General features: G+C 44.3%; 1 protein-coding gene across 1 annotated transcript in view; it reads right to left on the minus strand.

Moving 5' to 3' along the window:
• Positions 1-26,303, minus strand: part of SPRYD3 (SPRY domain containing 3) — a 422,505-nt gene that overhangs the window by 67,807 nt on the left and 328,395 nt on the right. The gene's annotated exons all lie outside the window — the stretch shown is intronic.

Genomic DNA, 26,303 nt, shown 5'->3' on the forward strand with positions numbered 1-26,303 from the left:
AATTGCAAGTTGATCTCCTATTTGAATCTCCTCTGAAGAGTGGCATCATGGGCTACTCAAAACAACTCTCAAATGATCTGAAAACAAAGATTGTTCAACATAGTTGTTCAGGGGAAGGATACAAAAAGTTGTCTCAGAGATTTAACCTGTCAGTTTCCACTGTGAGGAACATAGTAAGGAAATGGAAGAGCACAGGGACAGTTCTTGTTAAGCCCAGAAGTGGCAGGCCAAGAAAAATATCAGAAAGGCAGAGAAGAAGAATGGTGAGAACAGTCAAGGACAATCCACAGATCACCTCCAAAGAGCTGCAGCATCATCTTGCTGCAGATGGTGTCACTGTGCATCGGTCAACTATACAGCGCACTTTGCACAAATAGAAGCTGTATGGGAGAGTGATGAGAAAGAAGCCGTTTCTGCACGTACGCCACAAATAGAGTTGCCTGAGGTATGAAAAAGCACATTTGGACAAGGCAGCTTCATTTTGGAAACAAAAATTGAGTTGTTTGGTTATAAAAAAAGGCGTTATGCATGGCGTCCAAAAAGAAACAGCATTCCAAGAAAAACACATGCTACCCACTGTAAAATTTGGTGGAGGTTCCATCATGCTTTGGGGCTGTGTGGCCAATGCCGGCATCGGGAATCTTGTTAAAGTTGAGAGTCGCATGGATTCCACTCAGTATCAGCAGATTCCTGAGAATAATGTTCAAGAATCAGTGACGAAGTTGAAGTTACGCCGGGGATGGATACTTCAGCAAGACAATGATCCAAAACACCGCTCCAAATCGACTCAGGCATTCATGCAGAGGAACAATTACAATGTTCTGGAATGGCCATCCCAGTCCCCAGACCTGAATATCATTGAACATGTGTGGGATGATTTGAAGCGGGCTGTCCATGCTCGGCGACCATCTAACTTAACTGAACTTGAATTGTTTGTCCAAAATACCTTTATCCAGGATCCAGGAACTGAGTAAAAGCTACAGGAAGCGACTAGAGGCTGTTATCTTTGCAAAAGGAGGATGTACTAAATATTAATGTCACTTTTCTGTTGAGGTGCCCATACTTTTGCACCGGTCAAATTTTGGTTTAATGCATATTGCGCATTTTCTGTTAGTACAATAAACCTCATTTCAATCCTGAAATATTACTGTGTCCATCAGTTATTAGATATATCAAACTGAAATGGCTGTTATAAACACCAAAATATTTAGAACTAAAAATGATTAAGATTAATAGGGGTGCCCAAACTTTTTCATAGGACTGTATGTAGCAGTTCACATTCCCAACTGTGTTTTTAAGTAGTGATGTTTAAGGGTATTTTATAGGTAATACTGCATTATTGGTACTATATGAAAGAATCTCGACTTTCAACCGCAGATATAGCCATATGAAGTGACCATCCCCCTTTAACAAATGCTACAGCTCAGCAAACTGCATTTAGTACAGGTGTATGAGACAGGCTGTCCATGGCATTGCCAGTGGGAACTTTGCAGACTGTTTTCTATTAAGAGAAAGTTAGATAGGTTAATTAAGTATATTACAACAATGTTCACCAAACACCTCCTGGCATAAAAACAAAAAAATATATAAAATGGTAGTTACACTTTAATGTGTACTGTAAATATTACAGGGGTTATTGAAAGAGCCTGGATTGTAAAGTCACTACCATCTGCCCCGAGCATGTGGTAGTAAAGTAAGTTTACTATATTTAGCAGCTGTAATTTTCTCTTTCCAGGCTAATATCTCCAACCCCATAGCAGGTTTCTTCTCAAGTATTAGAAGGCAATAACTACAGACACAACTGTCCTGCTGCCAGAACACCATAAGGCCTACCTGCTCACACTTACACTAAAGTGTAAACTTGTGAAAAATAGTAGTTTCCAGGTCCCCCAAATAATCCACCGAAAACTGGAAATTCCGGACTTCCTCTGGTTTGTGCATTTTCCAAACAGCATGAGACTGTCCACCTCAACAACACAACAAAAGCTATCAAAGCCAGGACACGTTACAACCGGCATTAACAATATGACCAGCAGTCTTCCTGTTATGGGAAATTTAGTGTCGTACAATAACGCCCTTCCTGACATGACATCCATGGCACCTGGGAAAATAAGATCGACCGGGCTTGGTCCCTGCCTTCAGTGTTTTACTTCCACCTACAGCAGCCCCCAGCAGCCTTCCTTCTCAACCTGGAAAGGCTGCCTGCCAAGAGTATACAGAAACAGTCTCTTAGCCGAAAAATTTTTGGAAAATTAATAGTCAACAGAAATTATCAGATAGTGTTTGCCTATGCAGAAATTTGCTGAAGTATCTTGTTTTTATATGGAATAAATAGGGGGTTGGTGATATTAAACTGAAGCCAGTAAAAACCTGCTTGTAACAGAAAATTTTAGACACAGAGGCCTGGTTCACATCTGTGTTTGGTATTCCGTTCGGGGAATCTATAGGAGGACCCCCCGAACAAAATTCCTGAACGCATTGTCAAGCGGTGAGCTTATGAAAGCACATGGACCACATAGACTATAATGGGGTCTGTGTACTTTCCGTACAGTGTCCACATGGAACATGCAGAGATTAAAGTACTGCATGAACTACTTTCCTCTCCACATGACGCATGGAAAATACACGGACCCCATTATAGTCTATGGGGTCCGTGTGCTTGCAGTACTCACCGCTTACCTATGTGTTCTGTATTCGGTTTGGGGGTCCCAACGCAGATGTGAACTAGGCCTAAGTTTAATGCTAGGCAAGAAGAATAAAATGAAAAATAAGCTTTATAGCAAATATCTTTCATATGTGTCCAACCAAAATGAAACATATTTATGCTGGAAGATCTTGGGTGTAAAGCACTGGATTTACTAAGTTTGTATGTAAGGGAATTACTAGTTTTGCAGTTCCCTAGCACTGCTGTTGGAACAGTGGAAGAAGGGGAATACAGATAGTGATCCCTAAACTCGACCCAGCCCCTGTCCCTACCTAATTGCCTCAACTGTCCTAATGACATGAGCAACTTGGTGACCGTCCCTTCTATGAAATAAGTGCCACACAGAACAAGACAAACAACAAGACGCGAAGTCAGCAAGCCAAGGGTCAAAGCCAGAGACAAAGCAATACAACATAGTAACCCAAAAGAGTAGTCACAACATAAGCCAAAGATCAGAGGTTAGTAATACAATAGTAAGAGCAAGTAGGAAGCTAGCAAGGGCAAAGTCACAGGACAGAGTCAAAATAGCCAGCAAACTTGTGTGGACTGATGACCTGTATATAGGAAGGTCAGGACTGGCCCCAGACTAGATTAGTAGACAGGATGTCAATCACACAGGCAAGGCTAAGATTAACTATTTGATGAACAGAGGGAAACAATGTGCAGGAGATGGTTGGGGTAGAAATTCAATTACAGAGTAGAGGTAATAGAGCAGTGTTCACACAGAGCAACAATAAATTCTAAGCAAGGAATCAAACTGAGCATGCCTCCTGTGCCGCAAGCAGAGGGTGGCGCAGAGACCCCAACAGGCAAAAATCTTACATTGTATTTTTACACTCCGACTCAATGGTGGTAGGAGCTTGCATGCTGACACTAGAATTGATATAATGGAGTCTTTAGACATGCAAATATTTTATCAGCCATTTTTGTTTCTGCAGCTCCAGACCCTGTGTAATCTGATTCTACAGCCATACAACCTTTCATTAGTTCCCTATTTCTTGATAGCCGACTAAATATAAGTAACAATAAATGGAAAGATGGAATATGAATGATGGAAGGATCAGACTACACGGGGTTTGTTTGTAGTCTATAGCCATGGAGACCAATATGTCTGCATAGCAGATGTAGACCCAAAATGGTAGATATTTATTGAACAGTATTTGCACAGTTCCATTTACTTTAGATACCCTGGAGCCATAAAAAATAAAGATATACACCCATTTAGGGCTCTTTCCATATACGTCTATTGAAGTCTTTAGAAACTGTCTAGTTGTCTTTCACGCACGGCCATGTCTACACTTTGTAGCCTCCCACATGCGGTCACTGCAGGCTACCTTGACGTTCCAAACAAAGATCAAGGGACCCTGTTTCTCTTAAAAGGTTTCAGCAGTGGACATGCTATAATATTTAGTTCCAGCAATATCCTCTGGATATCCCACAAATGAGATATTCCTTTAACTATGGAAAGAAGTTACAAAAAGCCTTTTTTATACAGAAGATGCTTTCATCTTATTTGGAGAAATTCTTGAATAGTTGGTACTTACTTGGACAACACAGAAGTCGAGATTTGCTTCTCAGCATAAAAAATGTTTTGTTAATGTCTTCTCATAAATTCTTTTCAGTGACCCAGAGCAGAAGAAGGTCGCACTTCACACAGTCCTCCATACTGGTATCACTAATCCCTCACTACTTCTATGAAAACACATTAACACTTGTTGATGTCTGCAAGATAATAGCATGAAACAAAGCTGGCCCTGTCCATTGAACTGATGGAAGTTCACATAGAGGTTGTGTTGTTAAACGTTGCAATAAATCAGTGAAATGGGCAAGACTACAAAAACAAAAATATGTGGTCAAGATGAATTCCTGAGTGTGAGCTACATACAGAGAATAGGTCTGGTATATAGATGCCGCATTAAAATGCACATCTACCACATATGAACCCCAGTGTGAATCGAAAACTCACATGGATGTGGGCACATGGTGTGGGGGCCTGTGAAACAAGTGAAGTCACCAATGTAGACCATTGTTCTCATCCATAGAAATAGTGAAGGCATTCACGAAGCCCTTGGTGGTCATGATCAGGGAAGAGGTCAATGTTAAAGTCCATGGTGGTCCAAGACAGTTTAGATGCAGATGCTCTATTCTCATGTCCATCCAGGGGTCTAGGCCTTGGGGTCTTCTAGGAAGTAAGAGATCTATTAATGTTCATAGTTTGTCAGACATGCTAAAATTGGCCCTGGATATGCAGAATGGGGTAGATTGACTAATATAGTCTAATACTAGACAGTGTCAAATTCATCACAATGGCTGATGCTGGATAATAAATATGTGATGGCTTAGTTTATGCCCACAAAATTTGCACCAAAATGATGGCAAACCTTAAACTCCACCCTTTCCTTTTAAGCCTTGCCCCTTGTGAAAAAAGTCATAATAAGTTGTAAAAATTATTGATAAATGTGGGGCAGGACAGAGATTGTTTGGTGCAAAATGCACCAGATTTCTGGCTTCTTTTCATTAGTAAATCTGGCCAAGTGGATTTTAGCATTTCATCTTACAATAAGTAAAGATTTGTTGCATATTTACAGTATGTTCTCTGTGTATAAAAGAGGTAGAGAATACACTCCATGACACCTTTAAGTAGCCACACATTAGATCAATGACTAGCCAACCATCTAATGTGTATGGTCCGGGCCAGACTCCTGGTTCTGGTCCAAAGGCAGATAGTCAGAGAAAGATGTTGAATTGAACATGACTGATTCTTTAGTTCTCAAAGGGCGCATGCGCTAGAGATGTCTTATTGCGGTCTGTTGCCTTCTACTCTGAGATCACATGTACTCTTATATATGAGGAAGGGAAGGTCAGGGCAGTATCTGTTGGCCAACAGCTATCTAAATTCTATGACTATCTTTAGACATGGGAAGAATATGCAAATCTGTCTTCCATGATGTAATTAGGAAGTCAGGTGCCTCCGTGTTGCAAACCAATAGAGGGCGCTCACTGGAATGTGCAAGCCTGTCTTCCCTGATGTAATTAGGAAGACAGAATCTCAGTGATATAGCCCAATAAAGGCTGCTCCGTTTAACATCATGCTCGACCTTCCAAGAGGCCTTTGTTTTACAATGATGCTGGGATTATTACCAGGTATAGTATATCAACCGAGGACAGCCGTTTCAATGTTATTGCATCTCATCAGCCCGGTATAGAGAAGTCTAACCTGGTAGAGGTGAGAGGGTTAGACAGGGTTAGGGGGATATCATCACTCCTTGGGGAGAGACCACCGTATAGGTGTGTGGAGACTTATTAAGCCTTTAGCACTCCACTTTTAGACAGTCATATAACAAGTTGTCTTTTCCTGGTTTTCAGCGCATGATATTAGAATATTGGACAGCTAGATCTCAGGATCTGACAACAAACCGCCACTCATCTCACATAGCAAGGCATGCCTAGAAAATGGCAGCTTGTTGCCAGATTCTGAGCTCTAGCTGTCAAGATCTGGAATGTCATATAGCAAATCTCAGCAAAGTTAGACGTGTTTTTCAAGTCATGCAATGGATTAAAAAAGTAAAGCAAAGATTATATAGTTTTCATTATAGTTATCTAAGTGATGATCTGCAAGACTTTGTAGACAACTATAATGCACACTGCTGCAGGCTCACCTCAATGTCTTTTCATCGTCTTTACTTTCTACAGTAATCTTTATATGCAGTTTGAGGTACAATGTTGTATATTTCTGTATACACCTTTTCACGAGTATATGCTCAGTGTTGGACTATGAGGTCTAGGGCCCACCAGTGGAACTGATTCTAGGGGCCGCCCTTCTACTACTGGCATACAAACTATAAAATAATAACTCACACCACTTTCCAGATACCATCAGATTTATCATCATGTACACCAGTTTTGATACCAGAATTCTACGCCAGCATGTAGCCGTATGGGGTTCTGTTTAGGCACACGGCCCCCTGGGATGTACCTATTTTATGACAAAGTGGGCAATTCATTATAAATTAGGCACAAACTTCATCAGGTAGAAAACATTGCTCAGTCCTTATATTTTCTATATTACTCAGAGGTGTTGTTGCCTGTATTGACTGCAGGATCTCAGGGGTTAAATAAGTGAGATTGTTGTCTCAGCCATTGGAGCAGGCACTATCACTGCAGCATACAGGTACAGATTAGCAAGAAAATACAACTAGCACTCTCAACACGTCTTGAGGATCTGGGGCTGCTGAGGGCTGTGGTTCTCAAAGGGTCAGGGAAGAGTAAGGGCTTGTTCAGATAGCGAAAAATGGCTTCTGCCTTCGATTCCTCTTCATTTTCTAGCCATCCAGCTCTCCATGGTGGAAACCCAAAGGAACGGCTCTCACATGGTATAAACCTCCTTTACTGGCCCACACTTGGTATAAGGCACCTTTTCCTGCCACCATACTGTGTAACACACCTTTTCCTATTGTTCGAATGGTAAAACGTTCCCTTTCCTGTCCCCCACATGGTATAAAGCCCCCTTTCCCCGTGCCAGGTGAGCCAGGAGGAGAATATAAGAGACACACAACCTGTCTTCATTTACGTATATTAGTAAGGGCTCATTCACATCTGCGCCCGGTCTCCGTTCTGCAGGTTTCCGTTTCCTGCACAAAACAGCAGGAGACGGAAACCTGCAGGACTCTTTCATACCCATTCATTTGAATGGGTTTGAAAGATGTCCGGCCGTGAGCGTCGGTGAGCGTTTTATGCTTTCCGCCGCGAAACCGTTTTTTTTAAACCGGACACAGAGTCAGACATGCAGTACTTTGTGTCCAATTTTAAAAAGAAACGGTTTAGCAGCGGAGAGCATAAAACGCTCACCGGCGCTCACAGCCGGACCTGGTCTGACAGCTTTCCGTCTTCTGCATGCACTCCGGGCGCTAGTGTGAACCTAGCGTAAAGGAATTGTAAGGTAACACAACAATTTTTAGTTGCGTAATGAGAATTTTGTCCAAAGTCACTGTGTAGCCCCAGCCTTACAGACAAATACAGATAGGGGCAATATACAGTAATTTAGGTGATGGATGGAGTAGCGTATAAAGACAGGTTATTACACTTCGGGTTGGTCAGCTTAGAATAAAGACAGCTTAGGTGTATGCTATTATGTTACTATATAATTTATGATCTCCATACAACATTTTAATGGTCTCTTACAAACCCCCACTGCTCTTTTTTTCTTTTACCATCCACCCTCTTAATCATATCCTACCAGATCTATTAATGCCAGAGTAGATGACAATTTATTGTTTCTCTTACTTATGGAAGGTTTCCATCGAGTTTGCTGAATCATGATCATACACAACTAGAGATGTAGTGCGGGCATGCGCAGTCGGCTCTGCCTAGGCCTGATGCCTGGCAGAGTGAATGAAGAGCCGGAAGAGCCGGAAGACGCCGCGGGGACGCTGCAAGGAGAAGACTGCTCGGAGGATCCAGCCTGACCCTCACTCGTGGAATTGGTAAGTATAATTTGATCGAATGTTGCCTACCCCTGAAACGAGCATTTTCCCCCCATAGACTATAATAGGGTTCGATATTCGATTCGAGTAGTCGAATATTGAAGGGCTACTCGAAACGAATATCGAACCTCGGACATTTTACTGTTTGCTCATCTCTATACACAACACATTAAATGTCAACTGAGAGTCTTCTATGGCCCATCATCTCAACAAACTGTACAGCATCCTGATCCTTCGTGCTTTGCTTGTATCATCAGTGGTTGACGGGTTTTATCAACAGACCTTCTTAATTTCATCATCATGTTTTATACCATTTATACACATTTGTACCAACGAAAGATACAAGCAAAATATATGTGTCAATGAAAAACTTTTGGAACCCCTGTTACATAGATGCCACATTATAATGCACCACATATGAACCACAGTGTCAATCAAATTGGTGGTTTCTGATAAATTTAAACCAATCCAAACCAGTATAAGGATGAGAGCAGTAAAAAATGTGTACTGACCTATCCAAGCAAAACCAGATATTGGGCATAAAGGATTTTATATCCTCACCTATAAACTACCGGGGATCTATGATAACAGATCCTCTAGTTAGTGGTTATTCAGGTAGTTTACAATTCAGATGAGAAGTCTCTGCGCATTTACCCCCATTTATTTATAATGAAAGAGGACAAGGACCCTAAACACAGATAAATTGCAGTAAAAACTGCACTTCCCGGAGCCCAGATGGGCAGCCAAATCAAATAGTGATTTCAGCTAATACACATCTAATATGGCCAGCTCTAGACCGTATGTACCCAACAATGTGCTAGCTGTGTTTTTCATGTGTGCATGTTGCTAAGGCGAGGTTCCCACTTGTGCTGCAGAAACCGACAGAAATCGGTGGAGAACACAGTCTTGCATGGAGGACTTTTTTCCAGCTTCAGTATAAAAAGACTGGACACCCAACACATACCCGGCGCACTCCATTATAGTCTAAGTGGTCTGCTAGTAGCCTAAGTCTGACATACATTCACTTTCACATTAAGTCTAACATAAATGTCTGATAGTAATCACATCCAGTGACATGACTAAAGTCTTGTGAGCCCTGGCGCAATCTTTGACTAGGGCCTCCAACCTCCTCCCTAGAGTATATTCTTGATAGTGATGGTTACAGGTCTCAGATACTTGAAAGGGATACAACTTTAGTAACCACAACTGCAGTTATCAAGAATACGGTGAGTGATCAACACAGCATGAAAACAATACTGTAAGCTGGGTGCTATGGGAAACATCTGATTTACAGGGGTCCTAACAGTCTAAGAGATCTAAGAGATCAGTGGGGTACAACACTCTGGGCCTTAAGTGTTCAACTGTTTGAAGGTACCATGGTATTTTTGCGAGTGCCATGACGCCTTCACTAATTACATTGCACAGTATCTGTTTTATAATGACCGTGCAATGTAATTACAACCTGTCATAAACAGATGGCGTGTGATGTGAATAGTGAAAGAGCCCTATACAGAGTAATATGTTCTCCAGAGCCCCCACTGTATAATGCTCCACAGTGCCCCACATAATCTAATATACTCCGTAATGGCACCACAAAAGTACATTATGCTCCACAGTACACCACACTGTAAAATATGCTCCACAGTGGCCCTCAAACAGTATAATATGCTCCACAGTGCCCCCTACGCAGTGCAATATGCTCCACAGTGGTCCCATACAGTATAATATGCTCCCTGGTTGCTAATAATCATACATTTTTATTTATATAGCGGCAACATATTCTGTAACACATTACAAATCATAGAAGCTACATGCTACTCTTCTCTCTAGCATGAAAAATACATATCACAGTCACCAGTCTAGTGGGCAGTCACCAAGTACACAAGCATATCTGTAAAGAGATAGTTGGGAGCCCACAAATTGCTTTTCAGGCCACTGGTGGCCCTCACAGGCTATGCACCCGTTGCCTAGAGTGTTCCTCAACTGTTTCCAACTATTAACATCGCCTCCCAACTTTCAAAAAACTGAAATAGGGAAATAATATACAGGCAAATTTAGCCCTACCCACTTCTACTTTGACTCTACCCAATCCCTTCCATTTTTCTTTGTGCTCCCACACAGTATACCACCACTACAGTTACCCTGACATGGTATGTCCCCACATTACAATACCTCCCTCCAGCTTCCTGTTGCCCCCGCAGTATAAAGTACCTCTCCTGGTGCACCCACAGTTTAATGTCCTCCTCCACCTGCCCCCACAGTATATTATTTCCCCTCCAGTTGCCAACGGTTTAATGCCGCCTCCAAATAATAGTGCTATAAACTACATCTGGTTGATATAAGATTAATGAGATAACAATGACATTGTAGAAGTACATGTGATCTATGCTCCTTTGTACTTACAGACACATCTGCTAGCCTACAGCTACCGAATAGGCAAATATGGTTTCATCCCCCAAACTGCCTGAAAACATAACCGCTGAAACAGATTTATAGGTGAAAAAGGTAAATGTCGGCTGCTGCACTTCCCATGCTTCAAAGGCTTTCTCACAAAAGGTCTCAGGTAGCAGGATTTCCCGAGCCATTGAAAAGCGTATGTTGAGAGACAGAGGATTAAGTGGAATAATGTGTTAAATTTCACAATGGATGAAGGTGCTCACTACTGTACAGCTGGGTAAATACAGCAGAGTGTTCTCCAGCTACTGACAGAAGGAATCCAAGAAATGACTATTACTTGAGTCCCAGCCAGTTATTACTTAGAGGAGAGATGGACAAATAAAGCATTGAAAGAAAAGATGGTGCAAAGAAAGTGGAGCAGTTCCTTACAGCAGCCAATCACATTCCTAAGTCTCTTTAACCCTTTAGTAAACCGCCTCTTCAAGGCCAATTTTGCCCCATTCACCTGACGTTTTTGTTGTCGCCATATTGGGGAACATAAAGTGTTTTGATGGTTTTTTATAACGCTTTTTCAGTGGCCAAAAGAAAAAATATATAAATTTTTGTATAATTTTTTTCATATTTTTTATGCCGTTCAGTTTACACTTAAAATAATATTATAGTTATATTGTTTGGGTCCTTACGGTTGCGGCAGTATCCAGGTGTTTGTTATGTTTAGAATTTTTATGTTTTATCATTTAGTACACATTTTGGGGTGGAGAAATCAATATGTCGCTGTGATTTTAGCTGTGTTTTTTGTTTTTGTTTTTTTAATAAAAAAAAACAAAAAACAATAACCTTTATTTCACTTTTTTTTAAAAAAATGTTGTCCCCTTTGGCAAGGCCTAATAGAAACGTGTAAAGGTAAGCTAGTGTAAGCGGCCATTTTCTTGTGGAAGTGGGCATGCGCAGTCGGCTCTGCCCGATGGCAGAGCCGAATACGCATGCCTAGAAGATTGAAACCCAGGACGGTAGAAGACACAGGCGTTCCTGAAGAAGATGGAGGAGTCGCAGGAGATTTCTCTCGCAGCATTGGGGACACCCCCAGTGCTGTTTGAGCACTGGAGACCACCCCCAGTGCTGCGAGAGAACTCATTTGCATACTGAAGAAAACCCAGATTTCTGCCGAAAGGCAGCACGGAGAAGACATCTAAAAGTAGGAGAAGAATAGCCGTTCTTAAGGCTATTCCTATGTGTTAGTCAGGAAAAAAAGGGAATCCAATAATAGGATCCCTTTAAGCATGTGCTCCGCTAGTGAGGGACATAAAGACCAACATACAATACACCGGTCTTGATGAATCCCACAAATCATCTTTTTTTATGTGTGGGGAAGGTGTGAAAGACAAGAAAAAACATAATATAGCGGTTAATAAATAGTACAAAATATGTAAGAATATGTGTCCAGGCCTTAGTGAAGAGCCGCAAAATATGGAGCACCTATACGTATACCTGTCCGTATTTGTGGCTCGTTCCATTCACTTCGATGTATGTGTTAGTGAGACAGGGACATGTGAAGGAGTTCAGCAAACAATGACATGTATATGGCAGCTTTACATAACATGTTGTACTATTCTTTATGTGCTTTGTTGTGTACAGTCCATCCGTTCAGGTCAATACATGTGTATAGCCCATTGTTCTCAAACTAATCTTATAACTGTATTTACTAGTCAGGAACCGGAATGACATGGTTAACTAGTCTGCGTATTTGGTAAAGCTGCAGATTAATCTTTAACCCTTTGTTTCTGAGTCTCTGGACTTTACACAATTACATTCTGTTAATGAGTTCCTTTCTTTCAGACAATCCATCTTGTGCTCTACATAAACGTGCATACATATATGTATATACATACATACATACATACATACATACGTCAGGTATATAGATCTAACGGTTTCTGTTTCACTAGAAGGATCCAGTTTCTCAATGGGGTGTATACTATTCTTAGTATTTTATCACTGATCATTCCTTGTTTTAAAACCTCATACTACATACAGCCAATTTTTCATTGGTTTCCCCTTCCAAAACCCCATTCCATTCTTGTTTGATATAAAAGAGCATTTCCGTTTAGGCTCATTCAGACAACCAAGTGTCGTCCATCATGGAAGCCGAGTCTAAGAGACTGTAGATAGAATTCCTAAACTGACTGGATCCATAATCCCTTTGGATTGTTCCACCATCGTTCCTTAGAAAAAAATAAATACATGTCCTATTCTGGTCAATTTTCCCTGACCTGGATAGTCGGCTTTATCCCTCCCCATTGTCATTTTTGTACTTTAGGTTGTTTTATACTCTGAGGGTAAGTTTACACAGAGATTTTTGGTCAGGATTTTAAGGCTGTATTTGCCTCAAAATCCTGACCAAAAAGACGGCTCCTATTGAAATCAATGGAAACCACTCAGAAGTTTTTTCCGGGAGCCGGAACAAGCCGGGGTGCTCCTTCTTCAGGCCGTTTCGCCTCGCGATTCGGTCTGAAGACACTCCCTCCTCCCGACTAGGCCCATTCATTGGGCCTAATCCGGAGCGGAGTGCACGGCAGGATAGTGGTGCAGTACACCGGCTTTCAGTCGTGGCTAACCAGTTTTTGGACCGAAACCTGAGGCGGCCTCCACCTCAGGTTCCGGTCCAAAAAACCCCGTTCACACAGAATTTTTTGGTCAGGAATCTGCCTCAAAATCCTGACCAAAAAACACCTCACCATACAGTCCTATGTAATCTATTTTTATTTTTTTCTGCTAGTGGATTTTCTGCTAGCGGAAAAATCTACTAGCGGAAAAAAGAAGAAACATGTCTATTCTTCAGGCGGATTCCGCCTCTGGAAATCAATACAAGTCAATGGGAGGCGGAAAAACGCTAGTGGTTTGGCAAAAACGCCTCAAAAAATGCCAGGCGGATTTTCTGCCTCCCATTGACTTGCATTGATTTTTTTCAGGCAGAAACGCCTGAAAACGCGTCACAGAATGCTTAAAAAAAACGCCTCCAAAAACACCTCAAAAAACGCCTCATGAATTTTCCTGAAGCAGATTTTTCCTGACCAAAACGACTACATGTGAACGCAGCCTTAGACTTCCAAAAGCCATAAATTTCTATTTTCCCGTTCAGAATTGCATAAGGACTTATTTTTGCAGGACAAATTGCACTTCATAATGGAATAATTTAATATTTAGTACAATGTTCAGTTCTGGGAAGCACAAAATTAGAAAAAGACTGAAATTGCACCATTTTCTTGCAAATTTTGTTTTATGGTTTTTATTTTACAGTATTTATTGTGACATATTACCTATATTCTGTGGGTCAGTCCGATCACAGCAATACCAAATGTATGTAGTTCTTGCTATGTTTTAATACCCTTACAAAAATGATTAACTTTGAAAAATGCAAAAAATGTCATTAAGAGACCATAGTGTGACCTGTAATTTTTATTATTTCCTTATATGGAGAACCCCACATTATGGAAACACAGAGATTTTCCTGATGCGGAAACGCAGCAGAAAAAAAAGACATTGCGTTTTACAGTACCTTCAAACTGAATGCGATTCTGCTTAATCCCATCCATGCACTGCGGAAAAAAAAACCCCACTGTGGATGTTAATTCTACCTGCGGAAATGCTCACATTTTCCCAATTGATTTAATATGGCAATAAAATCCTCAGAGAGAAATGTAGCAAAAACGCATTAAAAAACGCTCCGGAAAAAAATATGATGCAGGGATATGTAATGTGATACCTTATTTTATTAATTTTATATGTGATCTAGGAAAAATGGAATGATTTGGGCAAATATTTATATTTTTAAAAACTTTTAATGTCTCACTTTTATTTTCAGACCTTTTAGGGGTCTGATTTGCCGTATAATATGCCAACATACTAATGTTGCACACCTAATGAACTAACACTGGTGTGGTTGGGGGGGTTTATATTCTTTATTCACTTCATCTGTAATCATAAGGGACATGCATCAATATGGAGAGTAGGACCTCCCTTCTTCTTGCTATCTGAGGTGCACTACAATAAGTGTCCTTACATACTATCTAGTAGTTATACATTAGCATCAAGTTCTCAGTCATTCCTAACATCAGTGACTGTATCAACATATACTGAACAATACAATATGAGAATATAACAACAACATGGCTGCAGCAATTAATCACTGTACCTGTAATCATAAGGGACATGCATCAATATGGAGAGTAGGACCTCCCTTCTTCTTGCTATCTGAGGTGCACTACAATAAGTGTCCCACCAGAAACACACCTCTGAGATACATGGTCCCACTCTAGTGTCAGATTACAGGACCTGTAAACTGCTAGTCTGACACTAGGTAATATCCAAATTTTTGTGTGGTGGATCTTTCTCTATATATATCTCACACTAATGTATAATAGACCTTCAGTAGGCGCCCAGCTATCATAATAACGGCTCACTGACCCTTATAATGCTTTAGGGAGCAGCAATCTTTTCCACACATTTAACTTTAAGTTCCTGGGCCCGAATGCAATATATGTAATGGGACCTATACATACCATGTGCTATAATACCAGCTTATGTTGTAGAGACGCCTTTGGGCTCCCTGAGGATTCAGAGCCTGGTAGCGATTGCTACACCCCCTATAGTTCCTCCCCTACCACCAGACTTTAGATCACTTGATGGCACCTGACCAGAACACATAAAGAATTATAAGGGTCTTTATAAGGGTCGTTATAAGGGTCTTTGGCCATCGGAGACTCAGTAGACATGGCGTCCACTCTTCTTCTGAGCAGGAAACATGTGTAAAGCTCCAATATTCGCCATATTATTACAGTAGATATCAAGAAGAAGTTAAGGTATAATTTTCCATTCTATGGTTTCCAGTCATTGCAAAGAATAAAAACATCAGCCATGTAAATGTCGCCTCACGCTTGCTATTTCATGGAAAAGAGGAGTCATGTGTAGGCCAATATAGCACATATGTAATAAAGATAATATAGGCCTGAGCTGGGACCCTAGCTCATGGATCTCATAGGATTTACCTGTACCACCACTATGGGATGCGGACCCTTGTTTTTCGTCAACATTTTGCTAATACACTACAACTATGGGTTAGATACCTTGTTTATCTAGTCAAACCTGTTTGCCTATACAAAGAGAACTCGCCTGTGGCTTACTTGTCAAAGTACAACGCAAACAATTATAAAAACGAACTAGGCCAGCCGTAAACATTGGATAATATTTTTGTTGCTTTCCCCTGAGGTATAGCAGCACTGGAGTTGTCCACCATCCAAAAAAAATACCTGGCATGGTAAAATGAACAGATTTAAGGGACAGACAATTATTACATGTCTATGGTCAGCTTAAGGCACACATGCTAACCGAATATACACTGGTGCCATTAGGCTCTATCACCATTTATCATTTTAGAGAAGAAAAAAAACGTAGAATTTTTTCCTCTAGATTTCCCTCTTTCTGCTGAGGAAGGGGCAGCATTAGAGATATCTGGGACTAGCAGCTGCTCAGCCCCTTCCTCACCTGCATAGACATAACAGGTGACGTAATGTGGATGGTGGTGATGGAGGGCGATGGTGATACCTGACAGCTGAATGTCTTTCAACCAGCGGTTATCTAATGGCCAGTTTGCTATTATTTGACAACCTGAACTATTTGTCCAGAACACATCAGTATTAAGAGCAACATTAAAAACAACCAAAACCCTATGGCACACAAGTCTATGCAGGTTTCAAAATGAAAACTGCTGATAGAGCAGGCCATTGCATTCACAAAAGTGGCGCTCCGACAGGACACACCTGATGGATAATATAGTAACTGTTGTAGCTGCTAAATAGGCACCAGATAGGGCTGTAATGTTTAGAGATGAGCGAACACTAAAATGTTCGAGGTTCGAAATTCGATTCGAACAGCCGCTCAATGTTCGTGTGTTCGAACGGGTTTCGAACCCCATTATAGTCTATGGGGAACAGATACTCGTTAAGGGGGAAACCCAAATCCGTGTCTGGAGGGTCACCAAGTCCACTATGACACCCCAGGAAATGATGCCAACACCTCTGGAATGACACTGGGACAGCAGGGGAAGCATGTCTGGGGGCATCTAACACACCAAAGACCCTCTATTACCCCAACATCACAGCCTAACAACTACACACTTTACACACTCAATACCACCTCTCTGACAGTAGGAAAACACCTTGAAACATGTGTATTTGGCACTTGCAGTGAGGAGAGCTTGTCACCAGCAGTGAATTTGGCCCTTGTAGTAAGTTGAGGTTGGCACCAACATTTGTTTTGAAAATCAGGGTGGATTGAGCCTCTAACCAGCAGAGTTTGGGCAAATTCATGGTGGAGGGAGCCTCTAAAAACCCCAGTTTGGACCAATTCATGGTGGAGGGAGACTCTAAAAACCCCAGTTTGGACCAATTCATGGTGGAGGGAGACTCTAAAAACCCCAGTTTGGACCAATTCATGGTGGAGGGAGCCTCTAAAAACCCCAGTTTGGACCAATTCATGGTGGAGGGAGCCTCTAACCAGCCCAGTTTGGACCAATTAATGGTGGAGGGAGCCTCTAAACAGCCAAGTTTTGGGAAATTCATGGTGGAGGGAGCCTCTAACCAGCCCAGTTTGGACCAATTCATGGTGGAGGGAGCCTCTAAACAGCCCAGTTTGGGCAAATTCATGGTGGAGGGAGCCTCTAACCAGCCCAGTTTGGACCAATTAATGGTGGAGGGAGCCTCTAAACAGCCCAGTTTGGACCAATTAATGGTGGAGGGAGCCTCTAACCAGCCCAGTTTGGACCAATTAATGGTGGAGGGAGCCTCTAACCAGCCCAGTTTGGACCAATTAATGGTGGAGGGAGCCTCTAACCAGCCCAGTTTGGACCAATTAATGGTGGAGGGAGCCTCTAAACAGCCAAGTTTTGGGAAATTCATGGTGGAGGGAGCCTCTAACCAGCCCAGTTTGGACCAATTCATGGTGGAGGGAGCCTCTAAACAGCCCAGTTTGGGCAAATTCATGGTGGAGGGAGCCTCTAAAAAACCCAGTTTGGACCAATTCATGGTGGAGGGAGCCTCTAATTAGCCCAGTTTGGACCAATTAATTGTGGAGGGAGCCTCTAACCAGCCCAGTTTGGACCAATTAATGGTGGAGGGAGCCTCTAACCACCCCAGTTTGGGCAAATTCATGGTGGAGGGAGCCTCTAACCAGCCCAGTTTGGACCAATTAATGGTGGAGGGAGCCTCTAAACAGCCAAGTTTTGGGAAATTCATGGTGGAGGGAGCCTCTAACCAGCCCAGTTTGGGCAAATTCATGGTGGAGGGAGCCTCTAACCAGCCCAGTTTGGACCAATTAATGGTGGAGGGAGCCTCTAACCAGCCCAGTTTGGACCAATTAATGGTGGAGGGAGCCTCTAAACAGCCAAGTTTTGGGAAATTCATGGTGGAGGGAGCCTCTAACCAGCCCAGTTTGGACCAATTCATGGTGGAGGGAGCCTCTAAACAGCCCAGTTTGGGCAAATTCATGGTGGAGGGAGCCTCTAAAAAACCCAGTTTGGACCAATTCATGGTGGAGGGAGCCTCTAATTAGCCCAGTTTGGACCAATTAATTGTGGAGGGAGCCTCTAACCAGCCCAGTTTGGACCAATTAATGGTGGAGGGAGCCTCTAACCACCCCAGTTTGGACCAATTCATGGTGGAGGGAGCCTCTAACCAGCCCAGTTTGGACCAATTAATGGTGGAGGGAGCCTCTAAACAGCCAAGTTTTGGGAAATTCATGGTGGAGGGAGCCTCTAACCAGCCCAGTTTGGACCAATTCATGGTGGAGGGAGCCTCTAAACAGCCCAGTTTGGGCAAATTCATGGTGGAGGGAGCCTCTAACCAGCCCAGTTTGGACCAATTAATGGTGGAGGGAGCCTCTAAACAGCCAAGTTTTGGGAAATTCATGGTGGAGGGAGCCTCTAACCAGCCCAGTTTGGACCAATTCATGGTGGAGGGAGCCTCTAAACAGCCAAGTTTTGGGAAATTCATGGTGGAGGGAGCCTCTAAAAAACCCAGTTTGGACCAATTCATGGTGGAGGGAGCCTCTAATTAGCCCAGTTTGGACCAATTAATTGTGGAGGGAGCCTCTAACCAGCCCAGTTTGGACCAATTAATGGTGGAGGGAGCCTCTAACCACCCCAGTTTGGGCAAATTCATGGTGGAGGGAGCCTCTAACCAGCCCAGTTTGGACCAATTAATGGTGGAGGGAGCCTCTAAACAGCCAAGTTTTGGGAAATTCATGGTGGAGGGAGCCTCTAACCAGCCCAGTTTGGACCAATTCATGGTGGAGGGAGCCTCTAAACAGCCCAGTTTGGGCAAATTCATGGTGGAGGGAGCCTCTAAACAGCCCAGTTTGGGCAAATTCATGGTGGAGGGAGCCTCTAACCAGCCCAGTTTGGACCAATTAATGGTGGAGGGAGCCTCTAAACAGCCAAGTTTTGGGAAATTCATGGTGGAGGGAGCCTCTAACCAGCCCAGTTTGGACCAATTAATGGTGGAGGGAGCCTCTAACCAGCCCAGTTTGGACCAATTAATGGTGGAGGGAGCCTCTAACCAGCCCAGTTTGGACCAATTAATGGTGGAGGGAGCCTCTAAACAGCCAAGTTTTGGGAAATTCATGGTGGAGGGAGCCTCTAACCAGCCCAGTTTGGACCAATTCATGGTGGAGGGAGCCTCTAAACAGCCCAGTTTGGGCAAATTCATGGTGGAGGGAGCCTCTAAAAAACCCAGTTTGGACCAATTCATGGTGGAGGGAGCCTCTAATTAGCCCAGTTTGGACCAATTAATTGTGGAGGGAGCCTCTAACCAGCCCAGTTTGGACCAATTAATGGTGGAGGGAGCCTCTAAAAAACCCAGTTTGGACCAATTCATGGTGGAGGGAGCCTCTAATTAGCCCAGTTTGGACCAATTAATTGTGGAGGGAGCCTCTAACCAGCCCAGTTTGGACCAATTAATGGTGGAGGGAGCCTCTAACCACCCCAGTTTGGACCAATTCATGGTGGAGGGAGCCTCTAACCACCCCAGTTTGGACCAATTCATGGTGGAGGGAGCCTCTAAACAGCCCAGTTTGGGCAAATTCATGGTGGAGGGAGCCTCTAACCAGCCCAGTTTGGACCAATTAATGGTGGAGGGAGCCTCTAAACAGCCCAGTTTGGGCAAATTCATGGTGGAGGGAGCCTCTAACCAGCCCAGTTTGGACCAATTAATGGTGGAGGGAGCCTCTAAACAGCCAAGTTTTGGGAAATTCATGGTGGAGGGAGCCTCTAACCAGCCCAGTTTGGACCAATTAATGGTGGAGGGAGCCTCTAACCACCCCAGTTTGGGCAAATTCATGGTGGAGGGAGCCTCTAACCAGCCCAGTTTGGACCAATTAATGGTGGAGGGAGCCTCTAAACAGCCCAGTTTGGGCAAATTCATGGTGGAGGGAGCCTCTAAACAGCCAAGTTTTGGGAAATTCATGGTGGAGGGAGCCTCTAACCAGCCCAGTTTGGACCAATTCATGGTGGAGGGAGCCTCTAAACAGCCCAGTTTGGGCAAATTCATGGTGGAGGGAGCCTCTAAAAAACCCAGTTTGGACCAATTCATGGTGGAGGGAGCCTCTAATTAGCCCAGTTTGGACCAATTAATTGTGGAGGGAGCCTCTAACCAGCCCAGTTTGGACCAATTAATGGTGGAGGGAGCCTCTAAAAAACCCAGTTTGGACCAATTCATGGTGGAGGGAGCCTCTAATTAGCCCAGTTTGGACCAATTAATTGTGGAGGGAGCCTCTAACCAGCCCAGTTTGGACCAATTAATGGTGGAGGGAACCTCTAACCACCCCAGTTTGGACCAATTCATGGTGGAGGGAGCCTCTAACCACCCCAGTTTGGACCAATTCATGGTGGAGGGAGCCTCTAAACAGCCCAGTTTGGGCAAATTCATGGTGGAGGGAGCCTCTAACCAGCAGAGTTGGTGGAAATCAGGGTGGAGGGAGCCTCTAACCAGCAGAGTTGGGGGAAATCAGGGTGGAGGGAGCCTAGTATTAGCAGAATTGTGCAACGCTTATGGTGGATGAGTATGAGGATGCGGAGGAATTGGAGAGGTTGAGTACAGACATGGAGTTTCATGTTGGGGTGCTTTACACAGGTGGGCACAAAAATGACGGCTCTACCCAGTGGTGGTTCATTTTTATCAAAGTGAGCCGGTCGGCACTCTCAGCTGACAGACGGGTGCGCTTGTCAGTGATGATGCCACCGGCTGCACTGAACACCCTCTCAGATAGGACGCTGGCGGCAGGACAGGACAGCACCTCCAAGGCATATAGGGCAAGTTCAAGCCACAGGTCCAACTTCGACACCCAATACGTGTAGGGCGCAGAGGGGTCGGAGAGGACAGGGCTGTGGTCGGAAAGGTATTCCCGCAACATGCGCCTATACTTCTCACGCCTGGTGACACTAGGACCCTCCGTGGCGGCACTTTGGCGAGGGGGTGCCATCAAGGTGTCCCAGACCTTAGACAGTGTGCCCCTCGTTTGTGTGGACCGGTGAGAACTTGGTTGCCTACTGGAGGAACTGCCCTCCCTGCCGCCAACGTCACATGCTGGAAACATCTCCATCATATTCTGCACCAATTGCCTGTGGCAAGCATTGATGCGATTGGCCCTCCCCTCTACCGGAATAAAATACGAGATGTTGTTTTTATACCGGGGGTCAAGGATAGCAAAGATCCAGTACTGGTTGTCCTCCATGATTTTGACAATACGCTTGTCGGTTGTAAAGCACCCCAACATGAACTCAGCCATGTCTGCCACAGTGTTAGTTGGCATGACTCCTCTGGCCCCACCGGAAAGTTCAATCTCCATTTCCTCCTCATCCTCCATGTCTACCCATCCGCGCTGCAACAATGGGACGATTCGAAGTTGCCCGGAAGCCTCCTGTATCACCATCACATCATCGGACAACTCTTCTTCCTCCTCCTCCTCCTCCTCCTCCTCCATTAAACGCAGTGAAGCGGACAGATGTGTGGACCTACTCTCCAGCTGTGACGGATCGGATGCTATCCCTAACTCCTCTGTGTGATCTGAGTTATCCCTGATGTCAATCAGGGATTCTCTCAGAACACACAAGAGCGGGATTGTAAGGCTCACCATCGCATCCTCAGAGCTCACCCTCCTTGTGGACTCCTCAAAGACCCGTAGGATGTCACAAAGGTCTCTCATCCATGGCCACTCATGGATGTGAAACTGAGGCAGCTGACTTTGTGGCACCCTAGGGTTTTGTAGCTGGTATTCCATCAAAGGTCTCTGCTGCTCAACCACTCTATTCAACATCTGAAACGTTGAGTTCCAGCGTGTGGGGACGTCGCACAAAAGCCGGTGTTGTGGCACATGCAGGCGTTGCTGGAGAGATTTTAAGCTAGCAGCGGCTACTGTCGACTTGCGAAAGTGGGCGCACATGCGCCGCACTTTCACCAGTAGCTCTGGAACATTGGGGTAGCTCTTTAGGAAACGTTGCACCACTAGGTTGAAGACGTGGGCCAGGCATGGAACATGTTGGAGTCCGGCAAGCTCCAGAGCTGCTACCAGGTTCCGGCCGTTATCACAAACGACCATGCCTGGGCCCAGGTGCAGCGGCTCAAACCATATTGCCGTCTCATCGAGGAGGGCATCCCTCACCTCGGAGGCAGTGTGCTGTCTGTCCCCCAAGCTGATCAGCTTCAGCACAGCCTGCTGACGTCTACCAACGCCAGTGCTGCAACGTTTCCAACTCGTAGCTGGGGTCAATCTAACAGCGGAGGAGGAGGCGGTGGCGGAGGAGGAGGCGGTGGCGGAGGAGGAGGCGGTAGAGGAGGAGGAGGAGGGGGGTGTTCTTCTCGTGTCCCTGCCAGGAATGTTAGGCGGGGAGACGAGGTACACCGGGCCAGTTTGGGAAGCAGTCCCAGCCTCAACTACATTCACCCAGTGTGCCGTCAGTGAAATGTAGCGTCCCTGTCCGCATGCACTTGTCCACGCGTCGGTGGTCAAGTGGACCTTTGTGCAAAGCGCGGAACTAAGGGCCCGCCTGATGTTGAGTGACACGTGCTGGTGCAAGGCGGGGACGGCACACCGGGAGAAGTAGTGACGGCTAGGGACGGCATAGCGAGGTGCCGCAGTTGCCATCAGGTCCAGGAAGGCGGGAGTTTCAACAAGCCGGAACGCCAACATCTCCTGGGCCAGCAGTTTAGCGATGTTGGCGTTCAAGGCTTGCGCGTGTGGGTGGTTAGCAGTGTATTTCTGCCGCCGCTCCAATGTCTGAGAGATGGTGGGTTGTTGTAAAGAAACGCCTGATGGTGCCTTTGATGGTGCAGGAGAAGGAGATAAGACAGGACCAGGGGAGGATGAGGTAGAAGTCAACAAAGTGGCGGAGGCAGATGAAGTGGTGTCCTGGCTCGTCCTCTGGAGTGCATCGCCAGCACAGTCAGCAGTGGCAGTGGCAGAGGCAGAGGCAGAGGCAGTGGCAGTGGCGTGAACGGCAGTCGGCCTTTGTCCTGCCGTTGCTGCCTGCCACTGATTCCAGTGCTTGGATTCCAAATGACGGCGCATTGAAGTGGTGGACAGGTTGCTCTTCTCAGAGCCCCTAATCAATTTCGAGAGGCAAATTGTGCAGACAACACTATATCTGTCCTCGGCGCATTCCTTGAAAAAACTCCACACCTTCGAGAAACGTGCCCTCGAGGTGGGAGTTTTTCGGGGCTGGGTACGAACTGGAACATCTTGGGAGATTCCGGGTGTGGCCTGGCTTCGCCTAAGCTGCTGACCTCTGCCTCTGCCTCTAGCTACCCTTTTTGGTGCTGCACCTGCCTCAACATCCACACTACTTTCCCCGCTTGACATCCCCCCTGTCCAGGTCGGGTCAGTGTCCTCATCATCCACCACTTCCTCTTCCAACTCCTGTCTCATCTCCTCCTCCCGCACAATGCGCCGGTCAACTGGATGCCCTGACGGCAACTGCGTCACATCATCGTCGATGAGGGTGGGTTGCTGGTCATCCACCACCAAATCGAACGGAGATGGAGGAGACTCTAGTGTTTGAGCATCTGGATACAGATGCTCCTCTGTTAGGTTCGTGGAATCGTGACGTGGAGAGGCAGGTTGAGGGACAATGAAAGGAGCGGAGAACAGCTCTGGGGAGCAGGGACAGTTTGGGTTATTGTTCTGTAAAGCTTCGGAATTTTGGGAGGAAGGAAGACAAGACTGTTGGGTAATAGGAGGAGAGGAGGCAGAGTCTGACTGGCTGCTGGACAATGTGCTGTAAGCGTTCTCTGACAGCCATTGCAAGACCTGTTCCTGGTTCTCGGGCCTACTAAGGTTTGTACCCTGCAGTTTAGTTAATGTGGCAAGCAACCCTGGCACTGTGGAGTGGCGCAATGCTTGCTGCCCCACAGGAGTAGGCACGGGACACCCTGTGGCTTCACTGCTACCTTGCTCCCCAGAACCATTCCCCCGACCTCGCCCACGGCCTCGTCCACGTCCCTTTCCGGGAGCCTTGCGCATTTTGAATTCCTAGTTAGAAATTGGCACTGTATACCAGTAGTAAAAATTGTGGGTGCACGTAACCCCAATATATTCTTTGAATTCCCAGTCAGAAACTGGCACTATATGGCAGTAGCAAGAAATGAGGGTATTTGTATTCCCAATATACTCTTTGAATTCCCAGTCAGACAATGGCACTGTATACCAGTAGTAAAAATTGTGGGTGCACGTAACCCCAATATATTCTTTGAATTCCCAGTCAGAAACTGGCACTATATGGCAGTAGCAAGAAATGAGGGTATTTGTATTCCCAATATACTCTTTGAATTCCCAGTCAGACAATGGCACTGTATACCAGTAGTAAAAATTGTGGGTGCACGTAACCCCAATATATTCTTTGAATTACCAGTCAGAAACTGGCACTATATGGCAGTAGCAAGAAATGAGGGTATTTATAACCCCAATATATTCTTTGAATTCCCAGTCAGACAATGGCACTGTATACCAGTAGTAAAAATTGTGGGTGCACGTAACCCCAATATATTCTTTGAATTACCAGTCAGAAACTGGCACTATATGGCAGTAGCAAGAAATGAGGGTATTTATAACCCCAATATATTCTTTGAATTCCCAGTCAGACAATGGCACTGTATACCAGTAGTAAAAATTGTGGGTGCACGTAACCCCAATATATTCTTTGAATTACCAGTCAGAAACTGGCACTATATGGCAGTAGCAAGAAATGAGGGTATTTATAACCCCAATATATTCTTTGAATTCCCAGTCAGACAATGGCACTGTATACCAGTAGTAAAAATTGTGGGTGCACGTAACCCCAATATATTCTTTGAATTCCCAGTCAGAAACTGGCACTATATGGCAGTAGCAAGAAATGAGGGTATTTGTATTCCCAATATACTCTTTGAATTCCCAGTCAGACAATGGCACTGTATACCAGTAGTAAAAATTGTGGGTGCACGTAACCCCAATATATTCTTTGAATTACCAGTCAGAAACTGGCACTATATGGCAGTAGCAAGAAATGAGGGTATTTATAACCCCAATATATTCTTTGAATTCCCAGTCAGACAATGGCACTGTATACCAGTAGTAAAAATTGTGGGTGCACGTAACCCCAATATATTCTTTGAATTCCCAGTCAGAAACTGGCACTATATGGCAGTAGCAAGAAATGAGGGTATTTGTATTCCCAATATACTCTTTGAATTCCCAGTCAGACAATGGCACTGTATACCAGTAGTAAAAATTGTGGGTGCACGTAACCCCAATATATTCTTTGAATTCCCAGTCAGAAACTGGCACTATATGGCAGTAGCAAGAAATGAGGGTATTTATAACCCCAATATATTCTTTGAATTCCCAGTCAGACAATGGCACTGTATACCAGTAGTAAAAATTGTGGGTGCACGTAACCCCAATATATTCTTTGAATTCCCAGTCAGAAACTGGCACTATATGGCAGTAGCAAGAAATGAGGGTATTTGTATTCCCAATATACTCTTTGAATTCCCAGTCAGACAATGGCACTGTATACCAGTAGTAAAAATTGTGGGTGCACGTAACCCCAATATATTCTTTGAATTACCAGTCAGAAACTGGCACTATATGGCAGTAGCAAGAAATGAGGGTATTTATAACCCCAATATATTCTTTGAATTCCCAGTCAGACAATGGCACTGTATACCAGTAGTAAAAATTGTGGGTGCACGTAACCCCAATATATTCTTTGAATTCCCAGTCAGAAACTGGCACTATATGGCAGTAGCAAGAAATGAGGGTATTTGTATTCCCAATATACTCTTTGAATTCCCAGTCAGACAATGGCACTGTATACCAGTAGTAAAAATTGTGGGTGCACGTAACCCCAATATATTCTTTGAATTCCCAGTCAGAAACTGGCACTATATGGCAGTAGCAAGAAATGAGGGTATTTATAACCCCAATATATTCTTTGAATTCCCAGTCAGACAATGGCACTGTATACCAGTAGTAAAAATTGTGGGTGCACGTAACCCCAATATATTCTTTGAATTCCCAGTCAGAAACTGGCACTATATGGCAGTAGCAAGAAATGAGGGTATTTGTATTCCCAATATACTCTTTGAATTCCCAGTCAGACAATGGCACTGTATACCAGTAGTAAAAATTGTGGG

Source organism: Leptodactylus fuscus, chromosome 2 (genome assembly GCF_031893055.1).
Source record: "Leptodactylus fuscus isolate aLepFus1 chromosome 2, aLepFus1.hap2, whole genome shotgun sequence".
NCBI classification, from domain to species: domain Eukaryota; kingdom Metazoa; phylum Chordata; class Amphibia; order Anura; family Leptodactylidae; genus Leptodactylus; species Leptodactylus fuscus.